This window comes from Ictalurus punctatus, chromosome 17 (assembly GCF_001660625.3).
Source record: "Ictalurus punctatus breed USDA103 chromosome 17, Coco_2.0, whole genome shotgun sequence".
In the NCBI taxonomy this organism is placed as follows: Eukaryota; Metazoa; Chordata; class Actinopteri; order Siluriformes; family Ictaluridae; genus Ictalurus; species Ictalurus punctatus.
The window spans coordinates 6,939,650-6,955,044 of NC_030432.2; the positions used below are offsets into that span (position 1 = coordinate 6,939,650).

The 15,395-nt window shown below is 39.0% G+C and overlaps 1 long non-coding RNA gene across 1 annotated transcript; it reads right to left on the reverse strand.

Annotated features, from left to right (window-relative positions):
• Positions 1-9,817: 9,817 nt before the first annotated feature.
• On the reverse strand, positions 9,818-14,886 carry LOC108277424 (uncharacterized). Its single transcript, XR_001815117.3, has 3 exons — positions 14,484-14,886; positions 12,722-12,752; positions 9,818-12,289 (listed from the first exon to the last, which is right to left on the reverse strand). It is a non-coding gene; the product is annotated as an uncharacterized LOC108277424 (long non-coding RNA).
• Positions 14,887-15,395: the final 509 nt, after the last annotated feature.

The window sequence follows — 15,395 nt, forward strand, 5'->3', positions numbered from 1 at the left end:
TTTATCAAAGTTTATCGGGGAGCTCTTTCAGCACTGCCAATGCTTAGGTGAAGGTTACAGTAGATTCAAGTTAGATATTATGAATGTGTGAGACCTATAGCAATATGTACAGGTGTGACCTGTAGTTCATAATAGCGCAGTTTAAAACATTCATTGTGTTTCTGTTATATTTCTTAGGTTGAGATTCACCCTGGATCCAATGTATTTGTCACCACCAATGCTTGGAGGGCTGCGGTAGATGCTAACACTGCCACTATAATGGCCAGAGTACTGCTAGTGGCTGTGTTTCATGAGGAGGTACTTCTTAGAAGCAATCTTCGATGGAGGCCATCAGTCTCACACTGGCAATTTTTTAGAAGAATCATGTACAGTGCTGTGAAAAAGTATTTTTCTTCTGTTTTTGAGTATCTCATATTAAACAGTTTTAGATCTTCAAATGAAATACAACATAAAACAAAGGCTACCTGAGTAAACACACAATACATTTTTAATTTTTATTTAAAACAAAAGTTATCCAACACCTATCATCAATGTGAAAATCTAATTGCCCCCTTAAATTCTGGTTGTGCCACCTTTAGCAGCAATAACTGCAACCAAACGCTTCTGATAACTGGAGATCGGTCTTTCACTTACTTCTAGGACTTACTCCTACGCTTTGGATCATTGTCTTGCTGTAAAATCCAGTTACGCTTGAGTTTCAACTTACAGACTGAAGACCAGACATTCTCCTTTAGGATTTTCTGATAGAGAGCAGAATTCATGTTTCCCTCAATTATTGCAAGTTGCCCAGGCCCTGAAGCAGCAAAGCATCCCCACACCATCACACTGTCAACACCATGCTTGACCATAATGTTCTTTTTGTGGAATTTGTTGTTTGGTTCTGCCAGATGTAACGGGACCTCTGTCTTCCCAACAGTTCCACTTTCGACTTATAAATCCACAGAATATTCTCCCAGGTTTGAGGATCTTCAAGGTGTGTTTTGGGAAAAGTCAGATGAGCCTTAACATTCTTCTGGGTTAGCAGTGGTTTTCACCTTGCCACTCTGCCATAGATGCCATTTTCACCCTGTGTCTTTCTGATAGTGAAGTCAAGAACAATGAACTTTATTGATGCAATTGAGGTCCTTTGATGTTGTCCTTGGCTTTGTGACTTACTGGATGAGTAGTTACTGTGCTCTTGGAGGAATTTTGGAAGGTTCACCACTCCTGGGTTTTTTTTTCCATTTGGAGATAATGGCTCTCACTGAGATCTTTTGGAGTCCTAGAGCCTTTAAAATAGCTTTGTAACCCTGTCCATGCTGATGTATTTCAATCACCTTCTTCCTCATCATTTCTGGAATTTCTTTCAACTTTGACATGGTGTGTTACTGGGTAAGACCTTTTAACCAACTTCATACTGTTGAAAAAGTTCAAGTGTTGATTTGTTTGAACTGGGTTTGCAGTAATCAGGCCTGGTTGCGTCTAATTCAGCTGAACCCCATTATGAATGCAGTTTCATAGATTTTGGGGAATTACTAACTACAGGGGTAAATACATTTTCACACAGGCCCAGCTGGTATTGGAGAACTTTTTTGCTTCAATAAATAAAATTACCATTTAAAAACTGTATTGTGTGTTTACTCATGTTGACTGTGTTTAAGTTTAGATTTTGTTTTCATTTCTGAACAATTTAATATGATATATACAAAACAGAAGAAATCAGAACACTTTTTCACAGCATTGTACATTAAATTACTTTAGTGACCGATACACTACTGACAATAGCAGTAATATTACACTATGTACTATAAATATTTTAACCTCTATTTGACCCTAGTATTAAATCTGCTTCTACACAACTCATTTATGTTATTGGAAACCTTCACATGTATTAGGAGGAAAATCTAAGCAGAACACAGACAGGGAATTGAAGGAAGCTCTTGACCCTGTCATGTTTCAAGCAATAATGGGTAAATATTCTGTAATTATTTTCTTATAGTTTTAGAGCTGCAACAAGTACTCGATAAAGTTGATAATAATCGATTATGAAAATCGTTACCAACGAATCTCATCATCGATTAGTTGGTCTGCGGACGGCGCAGGGTGCATTTACGTTACATCTGTTCCAAAAACACGCTTCCAAGAGTAAAGAGTAAAGCTGTGTTCCAAATGACATACTATACACTTACACTATGCATTGCATACTCTACCATCTAGTGTATGAATTTTAGAAAGGTAATATCGTTTCAAAAGAAACACTAGCGTTTTTTTTTTTTAACTAACCAGAAGTATAAGCCGCCTCCTAGTCGACGGCGCAGGACATCATATGCACGCAATGCGACGCCACTAGCTTTAGCAGACACCCAGAGTCATCAAACAATGACTTTCTTCAGTTTACTGTTTGTCACTATTACCTTTCATTCCCAAAATGAATTCAGTCACTTGAGGTCAGGGAAATTGGATCGTAAGCTTCAACAGGGCAAGAAGGCAGAGCGACGTCCTCAGCCGAGCAGGAAGGCAGAGCGACGTCCTCAGCCAAGCAGGAAGGCTGAACTTGGTCGGCCGTATCAGCAGACTCTGGCGTGAGCACAACGTGGTCAGTTGTGATGTTGCACTTAGACAAGTACCTGGAACTTGACGTGGGAGGTCACCTAGTTGACCTCAGACGGGAGTGCAGCAGGTGAGACCACCTTGTAGGTCTCATGTTGGATCTCTTCAACCTGGAACAGGAGGAGCACAGGGCTGGAGAGGATGCCTCTTCGACCTCAGACAGGAACAGGGCTGGAGAGGCCACCTCTTCGACCTGGGACAGGAACATAGCTTGGGAGGCCGTCTCTTCGGTCTTCGACTGGAAATTGACATGGGAGGTCACTTCGTTGACCTCAGATGGGAGGTCTGGGGAGGAGGTTACCACGTTGACCTCTGGCTAGAGCTCGGCAGGTGAGACCACCTCGTGAGTCTTAGGTTGGAGCTCTGGGTATGAGGTCACCACGTTGATCTCCAGAAGAAGCTCTGCAGGTGAGACCACCTTGTGGGTCTCAAGCTGGAGCTCTGCTCTTGCTATGTTGTGGATCCATTTGTGGGTATACCAGCTGTTTTTAAAAAACATTCCAGGAAGCAGAAATATGATCAATGGATCCCAAGTTTACTACACATTGGACACTGTAGGTTGGCTTCTTTACTGCACACAGGTCAGGTTTGAACCCTGAATGTCTGAACACCCAAACTAAAAGTTTTACCAACTGGGTGACTTGGCTAAGCTCGTATGCGCTTTCACACCCTGATACCATGACAGACGCTGGCTTCTGGACCTAATACTGATAACAGCTTGGATGTTCCTTTTCCCAAAAAAAAAACGGCCGTTTTGTCCAAAAACTATTTGTAATGTTGACTCACTGGACCACAAAACACGATTCCACTTTAATACTGTCCATCTCAGATGAGACAGAGCCCAGATATGTCAGCAGCCCTTCTGGCCAGTGTTGATGTATGGCTTCTACTTTACATAGTAAAGCCTTAACTTGCATCTGTGGATAGTGTTGACTGAAAAAGGTTTACCAAAGTATTCCCAAGCCCATGTCAGGATATCCATTACAGACTCATGATGGTTTTTAAGACAGTGACGTCTGAGCGATCGGAGGTCACACGAATTCAGAAGCGGTTTTCGGCCTTGCCCTTTACACACCAAGATTTGACCAGATTCCTTGAATTTTTTTAATTTATATTGTGCACTGTAGAAGGTGAAATGCACAAAATCCCACCAATTTGTCTTTGGGGAATGCTGTTCTCAAAGTGTTGGATTATTCGCAGATTGGTGAGACTCGACCCATCCTTGCTCTTGAAGGATTAGGCCTTTTTTGGAGGCTCCTTATATACTATAATTAGACCATTGCCTCACCTGTTTCACATCACCTTATTTCAACTTGTCACATCGCAATTAAATTGCTAAATTGCCCCTGTCCCAACTTTTTGGGAACTTGTTGCGTGCATCAATTTATAAATAAACATTTATCTTCAAAAAACTATGCAATTGATTAGGTGAAACATCAAATACTTTGTCTTTATACGTTTTCTGTTTAAATATAAGTCAAAGTGCATTTACAAATCACAAATCACTTGTTTTTATTAGCATTTTTAATACTGTCAACTTTTCCAGAATTGGGGTTGTATAACAAGAAATAAATTTATCAAGTGTAATGTAAGTAAGTTAAGTAAAGCTGTCTATTGATTCTCAGTCATAAGGAAAGGTAATACAATGTTAATTAACCCAGCCAACTAGTTCTTAATGACATTAGATGAGTGTGTTCTACTTATCTCTATCCTGTCTATCCTCTGCATCAACAAACATCTAATATGCGGTTTAAAGTTGCATCTGATACAACGGATACATGCATAACTAGTGAAATATATATTTATCTAAAGTTAAACAGGTAAGAGAAACTTATAAAACAGAAGCTTGTTATATTCTTATATAAGCAGTTAATATATTTTTCTGCAATTTCAAAGTCTATTTTAAAGTAGTCTATTGGCTAGTCATTATTCAATCACAGGCATCAATAATGCACACTGTGTCATAGAAAGATTGGCTTTTCCACCTGTCAATATCTTATATCTGATCTTTTGAAATTCAATCAAAGAACATTCTTCCTGCAGGCTGTTTGACTAAGATATTGATTTACAAATTTCCAGGTTTAGTCTAAGACCTGTTTCAGTGAAGGCTTCCAATAACTGGCTACAATCATGTATACATAATTATTTCACCACAAAGCCATCAACCGAAATGAATGGGGGGGTAATTGCAACACAAGCAGAGAATGTGAAACTTCTGAGTCTTGGCAGAGGTACAAAAATGACAAGCAGTGGTGTTTTTTGGTATGCAAGCCAATTCCATTCAGTGGAACAAAGGGGTCCAAACTTGATTCTGCACGACAATGGCCCTGTGCACAAAGCAAGGTCATTGAAGACATGGTTTGCCAAGGTTGAAGTGAAAGAACTCGGGTGTCCTGCACAGAGTCCTGACCTCAACCCCACTGAACACCTTTAAGATGCCGACTGCACCTCAGGTCTCTTCACCTGACATCAGTGCCTTACCCCACTAATGCTGTTGTGGCTGAATGAGTTTCTTTCCCAGAGGAGTTCAGGTTTTTATAATAGCAAATGGGGACTAAATCTGGAATGGTACGTTCAACAAGCACATATGGGTGTGATTGTCATATAGTGTATGTAAATGTTCTATAATTAGTTTGTATAGGAAAACTTTAAATGCACACTAAACGCAGATTTCTAGGTAAATAAATAAAACCACTATACTAATAGTACAATAGGTCTATGCTTCAGGTTAGCACACCAGCAACAAAGAAAGGTACAGTTTAGTACCATTTTTTCTACAAGTGTATAGAATCTGTAATGGTTTCCCAGAGTAGCAAACCAAAGAACATTTTAGGGTGTATTGTTTGGTTGGTGGTGGTTGTTTATACAGTATACAATGTCTGCCCTTAAATAGCATATACAGGTTGTCCCAAAAGCCTCCATACATTGGGGAAATGGACACTTTAGCTAAATTTTGGAAGACATTTTTCATACTTAGATTATATTACACATTTTTTTCAGATACCCTTTAAGAATGCCTTTGAGGAAAGAAGAATGTATTGAAATCATTCTCATGGCCTGATCGGAAATCTGTCACAAGGTTGCGATGGACTTTAACAGGAAACATGGCAAGCACATCACACATGACACTGTTACCAAGCTTATTAACAAATTTGAAACAACTAGAAGTGTCACGGACCAAACAAGAAGTGGACGTCCAGGAACATCCACTGACAAAAGGTACAACTGACCTGGGGCTGTCTGTGGAGACTTTTGGAACATGCTGTAGATCCTTGTTTATACAAAAAAAGGGAGTATTATATAACAAATTGAGCATTCTTGTGTGATGCATGATCTGACTGGGTTGGAGATTTAGTTAGTTAAAGTCTACACTTTGTCAGTAGATTCTGTAAAGACAAGAATCGTTGATTATTACAGGCATTCAAGGGTTGCTTTCAATTCTGCTCTGGTAGCATTTTTATTTCAGCAACTTCATGTGCTACATTTGCATGAGCTCTCTGGGGTTTTGTAATGATGTTTCCTGAGAAAAGACATCCTCAACATCACCAGGGATACTGAGAAATTATACATTAATTATACCTAATCCAAAACCTTTGTAAGCAATTAGGCCATTGTGCCAGAACTCATTTAATCTCTGTAAATTTGCTTGTTGTTTGCATGACAAACACTATAGCATTCACAAAGTTTGTGAATGAATTAATCAGAAATAAAGCACATAAATTAACAATATTTACCATAAAATATAATTTGTCTTGCTGCTTAGCCAATTATGTTAGCTACTGGAATCAATGCTAGGCTAAAGAGGCGTGAAAGAAAATATAGTATAGGAAGCTAATGATAGCACATTAGTGAAACTTATCATGCTTATTCAAATTAGATACACTGTAAAAAGGCAGCAGTGGTTGCCAGCATTATACTGTAAAAATATGGTGCGTTACTGTTGTTGAAATTGTAATATAGCAGCAAATAGCCTCATTTTGTAAATTTTGAATCATATTACTGAAGAAGGGCCAGGGATGCTCATCATAAAGTTCCACACTGCAGTCCAGTGGCTTATCAATCTTCAGATGCACAGGGATAGCTATATCATTAACTACATTGATTAGCATGAAAAGGTCACAGCAGATGATAAACTAATTCCATCAGCCATAACATTAAAACCATTAACAGGTGAAGTGAATAACATTGATTATCTCGTTACAATGGCACCTGTCAACGGGTGGGGTATATTAGGCAGCAAATGAACAGTCAGTTCTCGAAGTTGATGTGTTGGAAGCAGGAAAAATGGGCAAGCGTAAGAATCTGAGTGACTTTGACAAGGGCCAAATTGTTATGGGTAAATGACTGTCAGAGCATCTCCAAAACAGCAGGTCTTGTGTGGTATTCCCTGCAGTGGTTAAAACACACCAAAAGTGGTCCAATAAAGGACAACCGGTGAACCGGCAACAGAGTTATGGACACACAAGGCTTGTTGACGTGCATGGGGAGAAAAGGCTAGCCTGTCTGGTCTGATCCCACAGTAGCGCTAATTTTAATTTTCAGCACAAAATTTCTCAAAAAGTTAATGCTGGTTATGATAGAAAGGTGTAGCCACAGCCCAGACAGAGCACACATGCTGAACCCCGTCCACTGGCGAAAGCGCCTACAATGGGCACTTGAGCAACAGAACTGGACCATGGAGCAGTGGAGGAAGGTGGCCTGGTCTGATGAATCGTGTTTTCTTTTACATCATGTGGACAGCTAGGTGTGTGTGCATCGATTATCTGGGGTAGAGATGGCACAAGGGTGCAGTATGGGATGAAGGCAAGTCGGCGGAGGTAGTGTGATGCTCTGGCAAGGTTCTGCTGGGAAACCTTGGGTCCTGGCATTGATATGGATGTTATTTTGACATGTACCATAAACACTACCTAAACACTGTTGTAGACCAAATACAACCCTTCATGGCAACGGTATTCTCTAATGGCAAGGACCTCTTTCAGCAGGATAACGTGCCCTGCCACACTGCAAACATTGTTCAGGAATGGTTATTGACTTGGTCTCCAAATACCCCAGATCTCAATCGAATTAAGCATCTGTGGGATGTGCTGGACAAACAAGTCCAATCCATGGAGGCCCCACCGCTTAAAGGATCTGCTGCTAACATTGACAATATTAGGCAGGTGGATTTAATGTTATGGCTAAAGTTATTGACTGATTGGATGCTTTAATTTGAAATGTAAATAAAATATTCAGGGAGCCTATTATACTGACATGTACTGTAGCTTAGAGTCACTGGCTGGATGAGAGAATAATAGACATTCAAGATTTGTAATAAGTACTAAAATAAATTAATTTTAATCAGTTACAATAATACCCAAGTAAAAAATACATTCCCAAAAATAATTATGTATAGTAAAGTAAAATTACTCATGTGATCTGTGGACATCATAGATGTTATATCAGTAGTTAGCAGTGCTTTATTTCTTCCCGAATAGATATGGACATAATTTTAAGTCCCACTCATCTAAAATGCTCTTTTATGTAAATAGTGAGAGGAGCAATGAGTCCTTGGCCACTAGATGGCAGGACAGACTTGTGTGTCAGACAAAGACATTTATTAACTTGTGAAAAGTTAACCCTAAGATTTAAAAAGCACTGAATACAGTGTAAAGGAACAGTATTTTTCTTAATGGCCTGTTTTAAAGCACTGTTTGTACCATTGGAATGAGAAAATTTGGAAAGAATATATTCTATAGCAATACATTAAAATAGTTCATTATATTTCCAATATTATTTTATATGCACAATACAGCACATGCAAAATTGTTCTGTGCAATTTGTGAACAAATAGTTCATAACCGAGACTATGCTAGCAAAACTGTGTGATGGAATAACGCCAACCCTGCAGTTTGCAGAAACATTTTCTCACTGGGTCAAGCATTAAAGATGAATTATTCAGTGTGGCCACAGGCAGCAGATTTTCCTAGCGGAAGTGAGAGAAATATGTGGGAGAAAATTCAAGTCTACTCTGACTTGACCATACACAAGATCAGTAGTTCTCAGTGTGGGATCTGTAAATGCATATAATTATTATTCTATTAATCATCAAGGTTTGATTTTTTTTGGTTACTTCAGCTGAAGGGATTTAATCCAAACGTCAATAAGTTGAAAACAAGTCAACTATACATGCCCATGTGGAACTGTGTGTGGTGGTAGAAAGCTCCAAATATATAGCCAAAATATAACAAAAAAATGAAGCTAATGCAGTATTTGAGTTGTTGGATTAGGTGCTAAAGAGGTCCATGGAATTTCATTTACAGATAAAATGGTCACTGTCTGCAAAAAGTTTCAGAACCCCTACCCTAAATAACTGTATATGTGGAAGTTGTTTTACCCATCGTGAAAACTCTTGTCTTTTCAAAACAGATGCAGCAAAGTCAAAAAATCCCTGTTTGTACACCAGAAATGTGTTTATAATAATTACACTGTTTGTACAACCAATAGTCAAAGGTGAACAAATGCAAGTCAAAAAACATCAAAACGCCACCAGCTTTGACTTTAATTAGGAAAGCACAGACTGAGAAACCTGCCCCATGAAATATTCAGAAATTAATAAATTATTAAGCACTGTCTTGAGCCCTTCCAAAATCACCATCATTATATATTCATGCACATAATGAATATTCATTAGTGTGTATAAGCAGTCTATGTGGACACCATATACACTGATATGCTATACTTAAATATTTCAGGGTAAGTTTTTTTTTTAAATTATTATTATTATTTTTTTTTTAACACACGTTATTGAAACTGAAAGATTTTTATTTAGACCTTCAAAGTACTTATGTAAATAGTTATTTACATTTCAATTTAAAGCATCCAAATCAGTCAATGCCGTTCAAAAATGAAGAGGGGGAGGAAAAAAAAAAATAAAACCCTATAACGAGTACACCGATCAGCCATAACATACAAACCACCTGCCTAATAGTGTGTCGGTCCCCTTTGTGCCACCAAAACAGCTCTGACTTGTTAAGGCATGAACACAAGACCTCCGAAGAGGTGTTGTTGCATCTTCCAGAGGAAAGAAAAATAAAAAAATTTGATCTCTAACATCTCAAATGTTTCTAGACATTCCTAGACATACATGAGGTTACATGAACATCAAATGGAGACTGTTGCTTGAGGCTCCTGCTTCTCATATTGATCTCCTCTAAAGTTTCAGAAGAGATATCTACATCACATGCAATGCTAAGATTGTTCAATTCAATTTTATTTGTATAGCGCTCTTTACAATAGACATTGTCTCAAAGCAGCTTTACAAAAATATCACAGTTCACAGATATTAAAAGTGAAAAACAGTGGGCTTGTGATCAGAGAAGGAAGCATTTTCAATAACATCAACAGCAATTCCATATGAAAATATAAGGTCTAGAGTATGACCAAGGGCATGTGTTGCCCGATTTATGTGTTGAATAAGGAATCCAAGATATTACAAAATTGAGTAACCAAGGGTAGATCAGGGCAGCAGGCATGCACATTAAGATCACCCAATAACATGCGTTCATAGAAAAGAACAATAGAAGTTAAAAAAAATAAAACAAAAGTTACAAAAAGAACCACATTTATATAAAAAAAAAAACAACAAAAAAAAAAGCCAGGTTAGGTGGCCTATAGATCAAAGCACGGAAGAGGTCGACTCTAACGCAACACACTGTACCTCAAACGAGAAGTAAATCCCAACAGAAACCGTCCATACATTAAGTGACTGTTTAAAGCCCATAGCAACCCCACCGCCTTTGCCAGCAGACCATGGAGTACTAATAAAACACTTCGGCAGACAGTTCCTCGAAGACTGTTGACTCACCAGGACTAACCCAGGTCTCCTTCAGGAATAAAACATCCAAGTTATGTCTGGCAGAAAAGTCATTTAAAATAAGTTTTGTTGCACATGGACCTAGCATTAACTAGGGCCATATTCAGAGGAGACTGAGGTAACTAGGTCAGATCTGGTGAAACGAATTCCAGTTGGCAGAGATTTAAACAGTTCACTCTTCTCTGACGAATCCAGAATCGTGGAGGAGCAGAGCAATTAGATGAGTGTAGGAAGTCCGGGAAAATAGGCAGATGAAAAAACTATTTGTAATCCCATGATCGTCACGTCAAGTGGAGTCCCTCCAAGCTTATAGTAACCAAGGGAAACTCCATCGATTGTATGGAGGAAGCAACAGTCCGTCTGATTCTCACCCAAACGCCACCACAATTCCCTCTCTTCCTGTGTGAACGTATGTTTTACACGGTAGCATGGCGATGTGCATCAATTTCAATGTCAATTTAAACAAGAGGAGATAATGATCTGCAGAAATGTGACAAAAAAAATTTCTATATTTAATTCATATGTTAGTGTCAGGTCAAGAGTGTGACCACCATTATGAGTGGGTCCTATTACGTTCTGATTGACCTATACTAAATCTAGAATGGACACAACCACTGTTAGAGGGTCTTTTGGGTTATCAATATGAATATTAAAATCGCCAATGATTAATGCTTTGTCTAGAGAAACAAACAGGTCCAACATTAAATCTGCAAATTCATCAAGGAATTCAGAATATGGACCTTGGGGTCTGTAAATAATCATTAGTGGAATCGACTTATTTTTGTGGCTACATGTGTCATACTAGTATAAAGAACTCCAAAGGGGTTGAATTTATGACTAGGTTTTTGTGTGGTGCCTAGAATATGACTATAGATGAGCAACAGGAAAACAAGCTTTCTGAAAATTTCGATGTATTGGTTTAACTCGGGGAACAGAGTCTCAATAGGATGGACTACAAATGCTGATGTTGGAAGTTCACATGGTGTCACATTGTGTGTAGCATCTTGGACATGAAGTCTGACAGGAGTTCCTCCCTGAGGCTGCTGGGGTGCAGGCCATCAGCACAGAACAACCTAGGACACTCCCAGAAAAGATACCATTTATTAACAATGAGCAGATTCTGTTCATTACACCAAGATATTAAGCACTCATTTAAGGCAAAGTGTCTACTGAACCTTTCAAGTCCACGTTTGTATGTGTGGAGGGGTCCAGACACGATCTTCATCGCGGGCGATCTGCTTTGTACCGTCTCCATGAGGCTGCCAAAGTCCCTCTTCAGGATTTCCGTCTGCCACAGCCCGATATTCACTCCTGCATGCAGCACGTCAGCGCCGATGCTCTCGTCTTTCGTCAGGATCACGGATACCTGCACAGCGACATCAAGAACACGAGCACCAGAAACAGTGTGCGCACACACCTCACCTTTAGACAAGGTGACACCTCAGACGTTCTGACCAATGGAGTCTCCGATAATCACAGCGCTCGGTTTCTTCTCACAGAGAGGCGAAGCAGTTCCTGATGGGGATCTCAAAGTCGGGGGGCAGCGGAAGGGGAGAGGTCCTTGGCCAGGGTCTGGCCCACACCTTCCGCTGCTGGTGCACTCAAGGTCAGTGGTGTGTCAGCACCGGAGTGAGGGAGACCTGGACTGGATACGTCCTGGGTGCATGGTCCTTGCTGGGAGTGATAGTAGCACACTGCATGCTTACCTTAGATTTGTAGGTAATAGCGCAAGATATTTCTAGCACCTCCGTCATTCACGCAGCTGGACCTGCATGTTGAGTAGGTCGCAGATGTGTTTCTCCACACCCTCCAATTCCAACTACATGTGCAGCTTGAGCGAGTACTCATCTGCATTCAAAGGTGGAGAAACAACTGACATTTGCCTTTATAAAACAGCGGTGGATGAGGGAGAAATGTAAACTGCAATACAATGCTAACAGTAAGGTGATGTGAACAGGCTAGTCACGGATGTTTGTCCAATGAAAGCTTAGCGATATTGCAACGTTATGGTTTTTTTTTAATCTAAAATAGTGATAAACACGTTACAAATAAAAATTTTAAAAGTATAGAGAAGTGTGGGGGGGGGGCACACAAGGGACGAGGGGTCCTGCGACACTCTGCTGCTCTCCTATTTATCTCCTAAAGTTTCAGAAGACATCTCTACATCACAAGTGAATGGTCTTAATATGTACTCAAACATCTCAATATTGTATAATATTAACATAGTATTAATATTTAGTAATCTATAGTATTCAAAGATTGAGTCATAAGCAATCATACCTTTCACCAAAAAAACTCCAGGGTTTTGTTCCTGTAATGAGACATATAAAAGTCACTTTGGATAAAGGCATCTGGTAGATGACTAGTTCCAAGAACAAATTCTGCCCCATGTACATAAATTGTACAGCTCTGAATTCTCTTAACATGTCAAATTATGTTTAATCCAATTCCTTCAATGTCACTCTTAATATAGACTTAAACTCTGAAGTGTTCAGTTTTTTGAAAACTTTAAATAAAGTTTAATTCACAGAAGTTTCTCAGCATGATCTAATTATTCAGAAGTTAAGAGTCCAATAGAAGAATTAATACTGACTCACTTAGCAGCAGAAACTGGTTGTAGTACAGATCTGCTAGAATACCTCTGAACACTACTAGCCCAAAGAACAACATATACAGATACTCATAGGCTTTGTAGTACATTCTATGGGTAGAAACAGCACGAGGGTAACGTGGTCCAAATGGTGGTTGAATTTCACTCCTGTTTGTCTACTTCAATTTATCTGACCATGCTAAAAAGACAGAACGAGAAGTCTGTAGAAAACCACAAAAACATCAAAAATCATGACACCAAGCAGGACAGAACGGATGTAATCAATAGCTGTGCCTAAGACCAAATCAAAACTATCTAATGTGCTAAGGTAAGTGGGATCCTCAACACCACACACACAAAATGGATTTTGAACCAAATGACAACTTGGTATCTTCAACGAATCTCTTATGAGTACGTGCAAGACCTTTTGGATCTTCCCTTTGAAAGGGAAAAGCATGCACATGTACCCTTTCTCCCATTGTTACTGTCTTGTCTGGCTGTTCAATGGAAATTTGTGGTGTTTGAAACGTGAACTGAACAGTATTTAACTCGAATGCTTTGGCAGGTAAAAATCACAAATCACTGCAATGGTTAAGACTTTGCATGTGAAAGGCTTGGGTTATTCAGAAACCTGAACAAGGACTCAGTCTCTTTGTAGTTTGTTAGGAGTGTCACAATGGTTTAAGGAAAGTCAGCATAGATGGTTTTGCATCATCAAACGAAAAGTCCTGCAAAAATAATGTTTTCTCTTTTTGTACACGCCAGAAAGTTTAGCTCATTAATGATACAGTAAAAAGGCCAAACTGAGAATTTGGATGACTTGAAAATAGGAATACCATCTGTGTTCTGCATTAAAGAGATTAAGAAGGCAACATGATGTATTAAGAACCAGCGGGGTGTAAGTTTTTAAATCTGTTGAACCTGGACAAGCCCCTGTAAATGTAGCTGTATCACCCATGATGTGCTCCGATAGTGTCTCAGGATATTACAGTTAACTTAAATTACTGGTCAGAGGCACATCGAAATTTAGACCTAGTAAAAAAAAAAAAAAAAAAAAGTTCAATAACTCCCTATTACTTAACATACCTCATTCCCAGGCTCTGATATATTAAGGAAAGTTTAGTAATGACTTTTGATATTTCTCCATTAGATACCACACATGTAAAATAGAAATTCACAGTATACCTTCAATGTCTCATTAAAGAAAAGACACAAAAATTAAACTGGAACACAGGATTATTTATTAAACTAAAGTTATGCTTCCTTCCTTGGTTTTCTTTTGTGCACCATTTAAACTCATTCACTTTCACATACACTCTAAACCCTTCATTTGAAACAAAAATTTTAAAATAATAATAAAAAATAAAAATAAAAATAAAATTAAAAAAGGACACCCAGCTGGGTATTTGTTTTGTTGGAGCTCATACACATTCAGAAATGGTGAGTACTTACAAAAATCCAGACCAAGTGGAAACCACACAGCAGAGTTCACAAACCCGGATGAGGAAAGAAATAGGGAAAAACACAATTCCCAGGCTTAAATCCATCCTGTGGAATAAAACACGATGATGTCAATCCTGGATGAAAACCTCAGTCTCCGACGCCCACCACCCTCCATCACAAATCAGGCCTCAAAGATAATTCAGTCTTCAACCATGATTAGGCCCACCTGTTCTCTATTAAACTAGTTTCTTCTTCTTCTTTGGTGTTTTAAGGCAGTTGGCATCCATAATGTTGCAGTACTGCCACCTGCTGTCTCCCTGTAACTTACTATTTCTTAATTAAATTCGTCCTTCCAGTCCTGTCCTTAATTAAACAGATATCTCCGTCCTTGGTCTTTATTTCCACTTTCTTCTATACTTTATACATTATACTCTACTAAACCTATTTCCAGTAGCTGATTCTTCAATTCTTTCAAGCCTTTCTTGTATAAATTTCTTACATGATATAAAGATGGGATTGGCACCCTGTCCAGGGTGTACCCCGCCTTGTGCCCCATGCTCCCTGGGATAAGCTCCTGGTTTCCCCGTGACCCTGAAGGAAGGATAAGCGGTATAGAAGATGGATGGATGGATGGATATAAAGATGTGCTTAATTGTTTCTTCCTCCTGGCATTCATCATATCTCCGCCCCGGAAATATATCTCCCCGTCAGTTCCTGTTGTGCACTTTAGCCCCGCCCCCTGAACTTTAGAGGTTGACAATGCATCTCTCTCATCTGCTAACAATTGTGAATCAATCTCATACATTGACTTACATTCATTTTTAAACAGAAACAATACATTTTTGAACACTTTTTTAAAAAAATTACTCAAATGAATTAAGCACATTCACATTTTGAAACTATCAAATTATGAATTTAGCA